The sequence below is a fragment of the Equus quagga genome, chromosome 2 (genome assembly GCF_021613505.1).
Source record: "Equus quagga isolate Etosha38 chromosome 2, UCLA_HA_Equagga_1.0, whole genome shotgun sequence".
NCBI lineage: Eukaryota > Metazoa > Chordata > Mammalia > Perissodactyla > Equidae > Equus > Equus quagga.
The window spans coordinates 145,429,856-145,444,007 of record NC_060268.1 but is presented as its reverse complement, the minus strand read 5'-3'; positions in this window follow the sequence as shown (position 1 = coordinate 145,444,007).

Genomic DNA, 14,152 nt, shown 5'->3' with positions numbered 1-14,152 from the left:
TGGTCTTCAAGTCATATTGAATGAAGCTTAATTGAAAAAAAAAGTCTTCTAATTGTCTAGGATAACATCACATTCTTATCAACCCTCATGTTTAATACTTTTGCTAACTCTCTGTTAGAGCTCAAAGTGGGATGGTGGTGGCATTGTGTAGTCATTTGACTCTTCTTGATTCAATCTCGATATAATGTGCATTTAAATCTATCATTATATCTTTAATATTCTTTGTAATAGTTACTTCATAAATATTTATCAATTTGACTTAATTACATGGATGTAAAAGCTACCACCGGGGCCGGGTTGGTGGCGCAGCGGTTATGTTCACATGTTCTGCCTCGGCAGCCCCTGGGTCCGCTGGTTCAGATCCTTGTGTGGACCTATGCACTGCTTGTCAAGCCATGTTGTGGCAGGTGTCCCACATATAAAGTAGAGGAAGATAGGCACGAATGTTAGCCCAGGGCCAGTCTTCCCCAGCAAAAAAGAGGAGGATTAGCAGCAGATGTTAGCTCAGCGCTAATCTTCTTCTTCAAAAAAAAAGCTACCACCATTTTCTCAAAATGCTATAACTAGCGTAATGTGTGAATATAATTTCAGGAACATTATTGTGTATTAAATTTTTGCTGAGATGTTACCTAATTAAAATTGCTTAGGTAGGCCTCAGTAAATGGAAATTGAAAATGTATTGGATGGTACAATATCTTTTAAAAAAAATATTTAACAACAAAAAGGAAAATTAATATCATGATTTGAAAAAGATTCTAGCAATTTTTAAAATCAACCCACGCATATGTTGTAGGTAAGAAGTAGCAGCCCACTTCTTAGGTAATGTAATGATAATTTCAAGTACACTGAATTAGTGCTAATGTATAAATGATTAATATTTCATATAATTAACAAAACTGTTAGGCTTTTATAATCCATTTTTTGAAAAGTTGAGAAAATATGTTAACCATAAATTATCTGGAACTCTTATGACAAAAGATTAATTTCCTTAATATTCAATTAGCTTTTATAAATCAGTAAGAAAAAGACCAACAAATCCATAGAAATGGATATAATACATGAAAGAGCTTTTCATAGAAAGAAAAGTAGTCTAAAACCTTTAGATTTTACAACATTTACAAATATTCTCAATTGAATTTTGAATTAATGAAATGTAAATTAAAACTATACTGTTCTAACATATTCCACCTATCAAAGTTTGATAATTTATAGTGATGGCAAAGTTGAATGAAATAGTCACATAAATGCTATTTGTAGGTGTATGAAATTTTACAAGGCCTTTTGAGAGCAACATGGCAGTATTTATGAAAATTTAAAATACATATTCCTTCCATTCCACATTTAGAAGTTTAACGTCAAATATAATCACAATTGTGTCAAAAATGTATGTACAAAGATTTTCATTACATATTTTTATAACATTACATTGTTTATAACAAGAAAGATCGGGAATGACTTAAATGCCCATCAATAGAGAAAATAATTGTATAACTTATCATGCAACCATATGACGGAATGCCATGCAAGTTGCTTACAAGAAAAAAGTGAGTTAGATTTGTATGTGCTTACATGAAAAGTTATCTCAGATGGATTGTAAAAGAAAGGCACAGAACAAAGTCCTTTTAGTACATAGTATAGTATATATAGTACCCTTTGTGAAAATAAATTGTATTATCTAAAAATAAAACACCAAAATTGTTAGGCTTTTGGTAGTTGTAAAGCAACTGGTCTAATAGTTGGGCCACTTATATACATAGTATTAGATTTATCTTAATATTTTTTATAAGATAAAATCCATTTATCTTAAAAATGAATTTTTAACTAAACTCTGTCTTTACAATGATATTTTAGGAGGGAACAAACAATACATAAAGACCAACCAGCAGTGTTTTAACATTCAAACCAGAAGGCTTTGAACAAATATTTCAGGAATCCATAATTTTATACCATCTATTACCTCCATTAAGTAACTTGCCATTGTAAAGTGAGGGCACTTAACCTATGGTTTGAGTTATAAGACATCCTAATAACCCAGTAATATACACGGGCTCAAAGATGTTCAGAGGAAGAATAAGTGTCCTCAAAATGCCTGATGGCAAGTTCTAGGACAAAGCATTAGCTAATACTTACAGAGGGCTCACTATGTTCTGGGTAGTGTGTTTAACATGTCATATGTGCAAGTGACTTACCTTCCCTCAGATGGTGTCCCCTTCTATAAAATAGGGCCAGGTATATTGCTTGTCCCAAAGTTATTATGAGAAGTCAGTAAGATAGTGAAAGTAAAGTTCTTAACAACATGTTAGTCATCGAGTAAACACTGGATAAATACATTTATTATTACTATTATCTCATTTAATTCTCATGATAACCCTACGAAGTAGGTAGCATGATATTCCTCATTTTACAGGTAAGCAAGCCAAGGCTAAAAAAGACCTTTCCCAATAAGTATGTAGAAAGCAACTGAGCTCATATCTGAGACTAAGTAGTCTTTTTCCAAAGATGATGCTCTTCTCCACTGTAATTCTTCTTTAGGATGACCCTAGGCCAGCATCTATAAGGAACTACTTGGCACATCCCCAGAGAGATTCACATAATTTAGTCCAAACTTGTCTTGAGGGATTTACAATTTGAAGAAGTACATTAGTAGGCTGTGAAACCTAACAACAATATTAATAATGGTTAGTTCAACAGCAGTTGATTTGGATGAAGTGAAATTATTCAACATAGAGTATCAATACAGCCAGCTCACACGATGCTAGAGGACTGGTCTAGTGCTTCTCAAAATGGAGAGTAAGAGAGATGAGGCTTTCACGTTAGACACTCATTACAAAATACTAAATTAATAAACAAATTTGTCATCCAATAATTAAGAATTTCATGTATGGGTAAAAAAGAAAAGAAAAACAAATCAAATCCTAGAAGAATAAACTTTGTTTCAAACATACACATTTATATGGATGAACATGCAACGAATATCTGGGCCTTTAACAAATGCAACAGTTAGGTTAAAGAAAAAAATGAATCTAATAGTTCAAATGTTAATTTCGCTCAGAAGTTATGCTTATAGTCTCCTCAGAAACAGTTAGGATTATGTTTCTCTAGGAGTTTAGTATTTGGTTAATGTGGCGTTTGCTTCTTGTATACAAAACCTTCAACAATGGCCAGAATTACTCATCCAATGGGATCAAATTCCCATAAAGTCTTAATATCTGGACATCATCTGATTGTAAAAGGACAAACTTAAAAATCAAATACTGCATTCAGTTTCACATAGCATTGAATTCACACTTTAAACTTTTAACAATTATCAATACTGAACAAAGGAGTTTTGATGATTAAAAATGATTTAGGAAACATTATGAAAGATTCTTGATAGCTTAAACACACAAAAGCAGTTGAACTAAAAGCATAATACAAATGATTGTGTAGTATGGCTCAGATAAAGAGGCCTAAGATGACAAAAGGCCTCCTCTTGATTTTTGAAAACACAGTGCATAAACTATTCTGACTGGATGGCTAGATAACTTCCTGCAAATGAATGTAATCAGCAAGGATTAGCATTTAGTCTTTGACCAGGGTCTCTAAGCCAGCAGATAATGGTCTAGCTAATATAGAAAACCCAGCCCTGCCCTTTAAAAACATATGGGTGGTGTCATTTTCTTTATATATAAATGATTTGTGCAATCCAAAAATTTATATTTAATAAAATACAGTTGATCCTTTACAACCACCATAAGCATCTGTAGTTCATAGTGAAAGAAAAAGAGAATCATATTTTAACTTGTTAAAATAGTTTGCAATTCATTTTTAGGAATGATTATTTTTTTATTGGTACTCAAATACCTGGCAGAAATAGTGAAGAAATAATAACTGTTGAAGAGAGCAAAATGGCAAACTATAAATCGACAACTTTCCACAAAACATGGTAATACAAGTAAGAGAAGTTGCACTGTTTGAATAAACTAGGACAAAATTCAGGGTATATCAAATACCTATTGATATATCAAATACCAATTTCCAAATACCAATACAAATACCAAATATCAAAAACCAAATATTTCTATGTTATTAATACCTCACTTTCACTCAACGCTAGTTGATTTTTATCGAAAATAGCAATTTTTAAAGGATAAGATAGCGACATGTTCTAATAAGGATCAATATGGAAGGAGAAGGTTTTACTAGCTATTCTAACACAATTTGAATTTACTTCACTAGCCGGTGGGAAGCAGATTAACCATATTTCTTCATGTCATCATTTGTATGTGTTTAAACAGGAGAATGCAGGAGTGTTCCTTTGGCCTTTTACTGTCATTGAAGAGCATTTGGAGTCAGAGTCTGGACATATACAAATCCTAGTAGTCTTCGAAAGAAGTCTATGATTCTTATTATGATAATGCAGCCAAACAGCTGAACATGCTCCAGCCTTTTTATAAATATCTTAAATTCTGATTATCTAGGAGTAGTTGTGATAGTCATATAAATTAGTAAAGGGGACAGTTTTCAGTGTCCAACATATACTAAGGTCCGTAAGGAAACATGATGCTTTCTCTACTTATAACACTCTCCCTAACCTCCCTAACTCTCCTCCTGTCCTTTACCCTTATTAACTCTTCTTCCTCTTTAGGTCCCAGCTTAACCATTACTTCCCCAAGGAACACCACCCTGGCACTGTTCTTCATCTCTCCATATTGGGGTGGAGACATTTTGTATACATTACCATGGAACCCTATACTTATAGAACTTGTTGATTGATAGGCTTTTTGTTAGGTCAGTTCACTTGGAAACAACACACACACACACACACACATGTAAATTCCTTAAGGGCAGGGACTCCAATTTGTTCAATCACTGTTCTATCCTCAGTGCCTACTACTTGCCTTGAACAAAGTACATGATCAATAAGTATTTGATGTAAAATGATTAAAGAAAAAAATAATTGCAAAATCACCCAGCATATTTATGCATAGGCATACCATATATACACTTTGCTACAGTAAACTACCTGATGGAGATAAAATAATTATAGCAATTAATTTAATGGAAGTATAACACAGAGGAGAATGTTTAAATATACATGAGAAAACAAGATATGTATTAGACTATTACTATCTCATTTCAGATGCTGCTGATGAGGAATTTTTTGTAACAACAATAGAAAACAATTTATAAGCTGCTGAAAGAAAAGATGTAATTTAAGAGTTGTACAAATTGTTTCAGGAAAACCACCTTGACCCCATGATCTTTGGGGTAGACATTAACAAGTACCATTGGTGCAATTGATGCTTAAGACTTCAATTAGGACAAACGAAAACATGAATCTGGTGTGGAAACCATCTTTGAATCAGGCCATAATGCTGAGACAAGAAGTCAATGGCAGAAGGAATGGTTGTACCTATAGAACCATAAGTTGTGTGATTCTAAGCAAATCACTTACTCACTTGGCCTTAGTTTATGTAATAAATTATATAATAATAACAATATCTGCCCAACTACCTGGTAAGTTTATCGCATAAATACCCTGATTTCCTTTTGTTGCTTGGTATCTTTTCCTAAAGACTCAAGATTCACTTCAAATGTTGCCTCCATGGTGAGGAATTCTCTGAATCTCCCTGCAGAGTTAATAGGCTCTTCCCCTAGTTGTGCTAGGTCTTTGTCTGTACCCCTGTGCTAGCACTTTCCTTATTTTAAATATAAGCTGCATTCCTATTTAGAAAACAGGAATGTATGATGTGGAAGATGAATTAAATAATGGATAGATACATGAATAGAGATCAAAGCGGATAATACAAGAGCAAGCGCTTTGGAAGAGTTAGAGAGCTGGAGAAGTAAATACGAGATAGTGTTTTCAATAGTTTTGTGTGTTGTTCTTACTAAAGAACCATAACAAGATGCACAAGGTTATGCCAGTCTGCTCACAGGCAGACGCTGTCCCATATATAATGTGGAAATTTCTTCATCTTTGTTTTTGGACAGAGGGAAGAACATCAGAATCTAAATGCACGGGCTTTAGGGTCAAACGGACGAAGCTCAAATTCTTGCATTGTTACCTGTCGCCTGGATGAATTATTAGTTTCAGCATCTACTTTCCTCATGTGTAAAAACAGGAAAATAGTGCCTACCTCTTCGATGATTTTTATAAAAATTAAGGTAGATAATTTATAAAATGTACATAGCATCAGGAATGACAGAGTTACTTAGTAACTGTCACTTTTTATTTTCATAATGAATAATTTGACTAATTGCATAAGGACTCATTCATCTATTGATCAAATATTTATTTTGTCTATTATATGCTTGAAACTGTCTCAGAAGGTAGAAATACAATCTTAAAAAAGGCAACTAAGGAGCTGGCCCCATGGTGTAGTGGTTAAGTTTGGCACTCTCTGCTTTGGCAGCCCTGGTTTGCAGATTTGGATCCCCGGCTTGGACCTACACCACTCATCAACCATGCCTGGCAGTGACCCACATATAAAGTGGAGGAAGGTTGGCATAGATGTTAGCTCAGGCCTAAAGTTCCTCAGAGGGAAAAAAAAAAGAAAAACAACCAGGTTCCTGCCCTCTAGGAGCATATACTTTAAGGCACAGAGAGAGACAATAAAGAAATAGATAAAAGTCTACATAGATTGTGAAAAGTGCTGTGAAGACATAATGGCTATATGAAACAGCGTAACCACACTACTTAGGATGGGGCAGACAGGGAAGGTTTCTCTGAGGAGGAAGCTAAGACCTGAATGACTAGAAGGAACCAGCTTGTAAAGAGCCAGTGAAAAAGCATCTCAGGCAGAAGTAAGAGCAAGCTCAATTACCATGAAGTGGAAAAGGACTTGTCATGTTCAAGGAGCAGAAAAGAGGACAGTGTGGCTGGAGCACGATGGGCAAGCATGAGAGTGGGATAAGCTGATGTTGGAAAAGCAGACAGGACCAGAGCATTTTGCCGTGGTCAGTCCATGACAAGGAACTATGATTTCACTTTAAGAGTTGAAGGGTTTTAAGCAGGGAGTGACTTAACTTTAGGGCCAAGAAATGACCATATCTGTAAAAAAATGGGGGAAAAAAGGGCAAAAATGAGAACAGGAACACCAGTTAGGAGCTTTTGTGATACTCCACTTGAAGGGGGTTGAAGCCTTTGATCAGAATGGTAGTAGAGAAGATAAGAGGAACTAATTCAAGATATATTCTGGATGCTAGTCTGGCAGAATTTGCAAAGACATTTGATTCAGCAGGGGTCAGGGTGAAGGTAAAACAGAAAACAGGAAGGACTCACAGATTTTTGCAATAACTAGCTGGGTAGATGGTGATACCAATTACACAGATAGAGAAGTCTAAGGGAAAACAGATGGGGTTTGAAGGTAGGAAGTCGAGAAATCCGTTTTTGATGTATTTGGTACCAGACGAAAATTAATGGTAGGTAGGTTTTCATATGAGTCTGGAGTTCAAGAAAATCACCTACATTGGAGATATAAATGTGGGCGTGATTAGTATACAGATGGTATCTAAACCTTGGGATAGGATGAGATCATCTAGAGAAATATCTGTCAATTTTGGCTACATTTGGATCACCTGGAGAACGTTTAAATGTAGGTGGCAATTCTCCAGCACCAATCAATTGAATCAGAAGCCCTAGGGTGATAACCAGATGTCAGTATTAAAAAAAAAAGAAAAACCTTCATGTGAATTCTGATGCATTCATGAGCACTGAAAACCAGTGACCGAGGGAAAGATTGTAGATAAAGAAGAGAAAACGGTCACAGACTGAGCTCTGAGGCAGTACAATACTTAGACACCTAAGATTTCTAGCAAAGGGAACTGACAAAGAAGAGCCAGGTAACCTGAAAACAGACAAATGTGGTCCCCTCAAGAGAGGAGAGTGCTTCGATAAAGTGTGGCTAACTGGCTTCAGTGCTACTAAGAGGTCAAGTATGATGAGGACAGATGCAGTGTTTTTAAATTTACTTTCTATTAAAGCATAATATACATACAGTAAAATGTGCACATCTTAAGTACACATTTTGATTTTTTGTGTACGTGTACACACTGGAGTAACTGCCATACATGTCAAGATATGGAATGTTTCCAGCATCCCATAAGGATCTCTGGTGCTCCTTCCCAGTTCATATCTCCCTCACCCCCAGGAGATGACTGATTTTCTGACTTACACAGTTAATTTTGCCCATTTTTTAAATGGAACTCTACAGTACGTATTCTTCGTGTCTTGCTTCTTTTGCAGAACTTTATTTATGTGAGCTTCATCCATGTTATTTCATCTAACAATAGCTTGTACTTTTTGTAGCTCAATTCTTTTCAATTGTATGAATTTACTACAATTCATCCAGTCTCCTGTATTTAGATTTATGGGTTGTTTCTAGTCTATCAGCACTTGTGAATAAGGCTGCTATAACCATTCCATACGTGTCTTTTGATGGACATATGTTTACAATTCCATTGTGTAGATTCCTATGGATGGAATTGCTGTGTCTTTAGGATACATATGCATTTAACTTTATTAGATCCCTCCACACACTTTTCCAAAGAGTTGCACCAGTTTACACCTCCTCCGGCAATAAATGAGAATTCCAGTTTTTCTATATATTCACTAAGACCTAGTACTGTCATTCTTTTTATTTTTAAGCATTCTGGTAGGTGTGAAGTGATATTTCATTGCAGGTTTAATTTGGCCTTCCTTGACAAATAATGAAAGACATTTTCATAAACTTATTGGACATTGATATATCCTCTTTGTGAAGTTCCCGTTCGAATCTTTTGGTCAATTTTATTGAATTCTCTCCTTTTATTGTTCATTGGCAGGAATTCTCTCTGTAGTTTGGATATCAGCCATTTGTTAGATGCATGTGTTGTGAATATTTTCTCCTTGTTTCTTTGTGGCTTGCCTTTGCAGTCTCTTAATGGTATCTCTTGATGAAAAGAACATTAACTTCAATGAAATCCAATTTCTCAATTATTTTATGGTGCTTTTTGTGTCAAAAGTGAAATATCTGCCTACATGTAGGTCATGAAATTATGTTTTCCTCTAGAAACGGTATTTTGCTACATTTTGTCTTAAAGTTTCTATTCCGTGTCAGTTTAATTTTTATATTTGGGGAGAGGAAGGGTCAAGGTTAATTTTTTCTATGCAGATTCTTAACTGCTGCAGCAACCTTCTCCCCACTGAATTGCTGTGTCACCCTTATCATTAATCAGATGTGGGCCTGTTTTTGGACTCTATTCTATTCCATTGATTACCCATATTCTAAAAAGTGGCCGTAGTCTTCCCTCCTATTTTGAGATATTTTTCTTTTATGTGTGACATGATGGGAGAGGTGAGGGAAGTATGTGGTTCATGATTGCTTAACACTTTCATGAATTATTTGTCGGATCAAAAAGTGTAAGTTCTACCACTCTAATTTAACATTTAAATAGAATGCAACAGTATGAGAAAGAATCTGCTCTCTAAACACCTCTCCTCTCACAAATATTTCAAAGTCTCACAATGAATGTAATATAATTCTTGGCCTCCTGCCACATTCATTGCCAACCTTCACGATTTATAGTTCGGATTTTTCCAGTTCAAAAGAGCATTCAACTTAGTAACTGAAGATTCAGCATACACATCGTAGCTCAGTGCTGAATCAGGCAGTAAGTCTAAGGCCACTGGTCTGCTTTGAACCACTCAACGTATATGAAAAGAATTGAGCAAGAATCAGAGAGGGGGCCTTTCCTTGTTAAGGTAGGCCAAGCTTATGTACACTGCACAGCCGTCGTCTGGTTCATAATCACTTTAGCTGGCAAGCACACTTGAAGCTAAGGAAAGCTGTGGCCCCTCTCCCCAGCAATGCATTATATACATACACACACAAAACATTACCTATAATTTTTGAGGGCTTGTGCAGACTAGCTGAATTCCTACATTGCGAATACGTGTTCCAGCTGAACCATCGTCTCTTAGGAGTCAGACTATTTATAATGTAATTTGTTATGTTTCCCTTTCTGTTTTTTCTTATTTGACAATGAGGAGGAATATTTCCATAGATGTGCAAATTCAAAACACTAGGATCATTTTTGATAAACTTACCTACTCTTGAAATTCAATCTGTCCCCAAGTCCTACTATTTCTGTATTTGGCACACCTCCTTTTTGCTGTTCATTGATTTCCATTCCTAATTTCATCATCCTATTCTAGGCTTTTATTACATCTAACTTAGGATTTTTGCTGTCACTCTTACCTTATATTTTACACTCTAGTCTTCCATTAGTCAAAGCTTCACCAAACTGCTACCCAATTTGAATCCTAAAGTGTAAGGCACATGATATCACCTATTGGCTTGAAAACTTGCATTGACTCCCACTGTCCCAAGAATGGAGTTGAAATGGGAAGAATGTATTTCATTTGATGAATAGGCATTTTTTAGAGACTCTTCTCTGTTTCAGGCAATGGAGTATTCCTAAAATTCCCAGCCACGCTTGATGTCTCTTTTCCTTATGACCTCCTATTTTATTTTATTGAGAATAAAACTCATTTTGGCCCATATATCTCTGCTGTTTTGTATTGTTTCTTAATGACTTCAGAGCATTCCCTATTAGTTCAAGAAGATGAAATTCATTAGAACACATATTTATATCACTATAGAACATGGTGTAGGGCTTTTCACTAAACAGGTGTAGTATTTTAAATATTAAACAAATTAGCTTATTTCTAGCATCATTTCAGAAATACATGAGATGACTTTTGGTGCTTAGGATATGAGTTTATTTGATTGTCTAACATAACATTCTAAAGTTTCTTTATCCCTAGAGGGTGGTTACATTGTCATTAAAACTCCTCTTAGAAACCTAGAATGGCCCTTATCACTCTGAATAGTTGACACTGACATTATAAGGGACACATGGTTCATAACTTGGGACCCATGTAAATGTGTATGTATTTATGCCTGTGCATTTCTTTTGATGTTATTTACATGTTTGTTTATTGAGGTGTCATTGGTTTATAACATTATGCAAATTTCAGGTATACATCATTATATTTCAATTTCTGTGTAGCTTACATCACGTTCACCACTGAAAGACTAATTACCATTCATCACTGTACACATGTGACCCTTTATTCCTTTTGCCCTCCCTCCTCCCCATTTCCCCTCTGGTAACCGCCAACCCTATGTATATATCTATGTGCTTCTTATTGTATGTCTGTGCATTTCTAAAGTGAGTAGCTTCATGTCTTCCACTGGATTCTCAAATTTATTCTTAACCCATAAAAATGTTAAAAATCATTAAGATTGGATCATGACTTACAATCCTTCGTATAACAGTTACAAAGTTCTCAATAAATGCATGTTAAATGAGACTGAATGGCAGTGAAAAGCAGAGGGAAAAATATTCACAATGATAGAAGGATTCTCTACAGCTAAAAAATGTGATCCAAAAGGTTATTTTACATGCATTATAAATTCAATGTCAGCACTTAAAAATAATGTTATGGGTAATAAATGTAGTAATGAATATTTCTGTAACTCTATTTAATAGAACTAAAACATTGCAGTAAAACTTAAGGAATGTTGTGAAAGAACATGAAAAATGAATAATAGTATTAAGAAAAAACAATTCCATTGTCAATAAAACCCAGAGCTTTACATCTAGGAAAGTTTTCTTTTTTTGTTTGTTTATAAATTGGCACCTGAGCTAACAACTGTTGCCAATCTTCTTTATTTCTTTTTCCTTCTTCTCCCCAAGGCACTCCCAGTACATAGTTGTATATTGTAGTTGTAGGTCCTTCTGGCTGTACCATGTGGCACTCCACCTCAGCATGGCCTGATGAGTGGTGCTATGTCTGCGCCTGGGATCTGTACCAGTGAAACCCTGGGCTGCCAAAGCAGAGCGTGCAAACTTAACCACTTCACCCTGGGGCCAGCCCTTAAGAAGGTTTTCTTTATTGTATCAATTACTTCATAGTAAATGTCCTGAAGTGCTCCATGTACCCAGATCAAACCCGATTGATTGTGTAGGAGGCAAAGACAGAAGGTGAAGTAGGTTATGAATTTGATAAATTGCTGGCATCCTTAGGGTCAGATGGTAAGAGCATTTCCCAACCACAGTGCAACCGAGATTTTCCTGTCAGTCACATGGAACTGTGGAATAGTAGGCTAAGAGAATACAAGGAAAGAAAAGAGTTTTCAACAAATAATCGAGCTTACAAGCAACATTAGGTCAATGTAAAACCATGATTTACTAGAAGACAATGTGAATTTTATTTATGTTTTTACTATTATTAATGAAATTGAGTTGGCTTTAAAATGTATAGCTTCTAGAAAAAAGACCACATACCAGACTAGCCTACTATACTTGGCAAGCTTTGGTGCCCTTCTACACACAGACTGAGATTAAGGGAGAGACAATATTTTTATTCCTAATCTTTAAGGCAATAGTAAAATAGATTATTGAAAAGCAAACCAGATTTGCTTTGTTGACTCTTTCAAAGAAACTAAGATAGGTGTATTGTAGAATTTCTAGATATGGACCAGTCTGGTTGCTGACTATTCTCCTAATCTGGCCAATTGGTCTTGAATTGATCCCTTAGGTCTAGAGATAAGGGTGTTGATCTCACCCTAAGAGTCAACAAGTCCCAGCCCTAATCCTGCTGAGGTCTGTCCCTTCTCCTCCTCCCCTGCCACCCCTACTTGGGTAAAACAAGTTTAGAATGATCCTTAACACAATAGAGACAAGTAGAGAGTTGAGGAGGGAAATCAGTGAGGCTTAGCCCAAGAGACAGAGTGGGATTGGGATAGAATTAGGGAAAACTATTTTGGAGAGAGAATTCTCCAGATGTTCTGACTAAGAATTTAAAGGTGGAATATGCTGCCTCAATCAATATCTGAGTAGATGGCAGAAGTGTGAGAACAAAGTTGTCTTTGGCTGTGTCATGTGATACCTAGAGTAAGTCAAACATTAAAAATATTAAGATTCCCATTAGCTTTAGACACTACTTTGTATGTTATGTGTGCTTGCACTTGCACTATGACGTGTAATGATTTTAAATCTTTTTTTGTTTATTTTTTTTTATCATGGTAACATTGGTTTGTAACACTATATAAATTTCATGGGTACATCATTATATTTCAATTTCTGTGTAGACTATATCATGTTCACTATGCAATGACAAATTACCATCTGTCACTGTATACATGTGTTCTTTTACTCCTTTCACCCTCTCCCCTCTCCACTTCCCCTCTGGTAACCATCTATCTAATCTCTAAATCTAAGTTTACATTTATTGTTGTTGTTGTCATGTTTGTCTTCCACATATGAGTGAAATTGTATGGCATCTAGCTTTCTCCTTCTGACTTAGTTTGCTTAGCATAATACCCTGAAGGTCTATCCATGTCATCACAGATGGCAAGATTTCATCTTTTTTATGGCTGAGGAGTATTCCATTGTATATATATATACTGCATCTTCTTTCTCTAGTCATCCATTGATGGGTACTTAGGTTGTTTCCAAGCCTTGGCTATTGTGAATAATGCTGCAATTAACATCAGGATGCAAATATCATTTCAAATGAGCATTTTCATATTCTTTGGATAAATACTCAGAAGTGAAGGGCTGGGTCATATGGTAGCTCTATTCTTAATTTTTTGAGGCGTCTCTATACTGTTTACCATAGTGGCTGCACCAGTTTGCACTCCCACCAGGACTATGAAATTTCCCTTTTGCCACATCCTCTCCAACATTTGTTATTTCTCGTCTTGTTAATTATAGCCATTCTGACAGGTAAGAAGTGATATCTCACTGTAGTTTAGATTTGCATTTCCCTAATGATTAGTGATGTTGAACATCTTTTCATGTGCCTGTTGGCCATCTGTATATCATCTTTGGAAAAATGCCTGTTCATATTCTCTGCCAACTTTTTTATTTGGTTGTTTGTTTTTTCATTGTTGAGTCATATGAGTTCTTTATATATTTTGGAAATTAACCCCTGGTCATATATATGATTTGCAAATATTTTCTCCCAGTTAATGGGTTGTCTATTAGTTTTGTTGATGGTTTTCTTTGTTATGCAGAAGCTTTTTAATCTGATGTAGTCCCATTTGTTAATTTTTTCTTTTGTTTCCCTTGCCTGAGTAGACATGGTATTCAAAAGGATACTGCCAAGACCCATGTC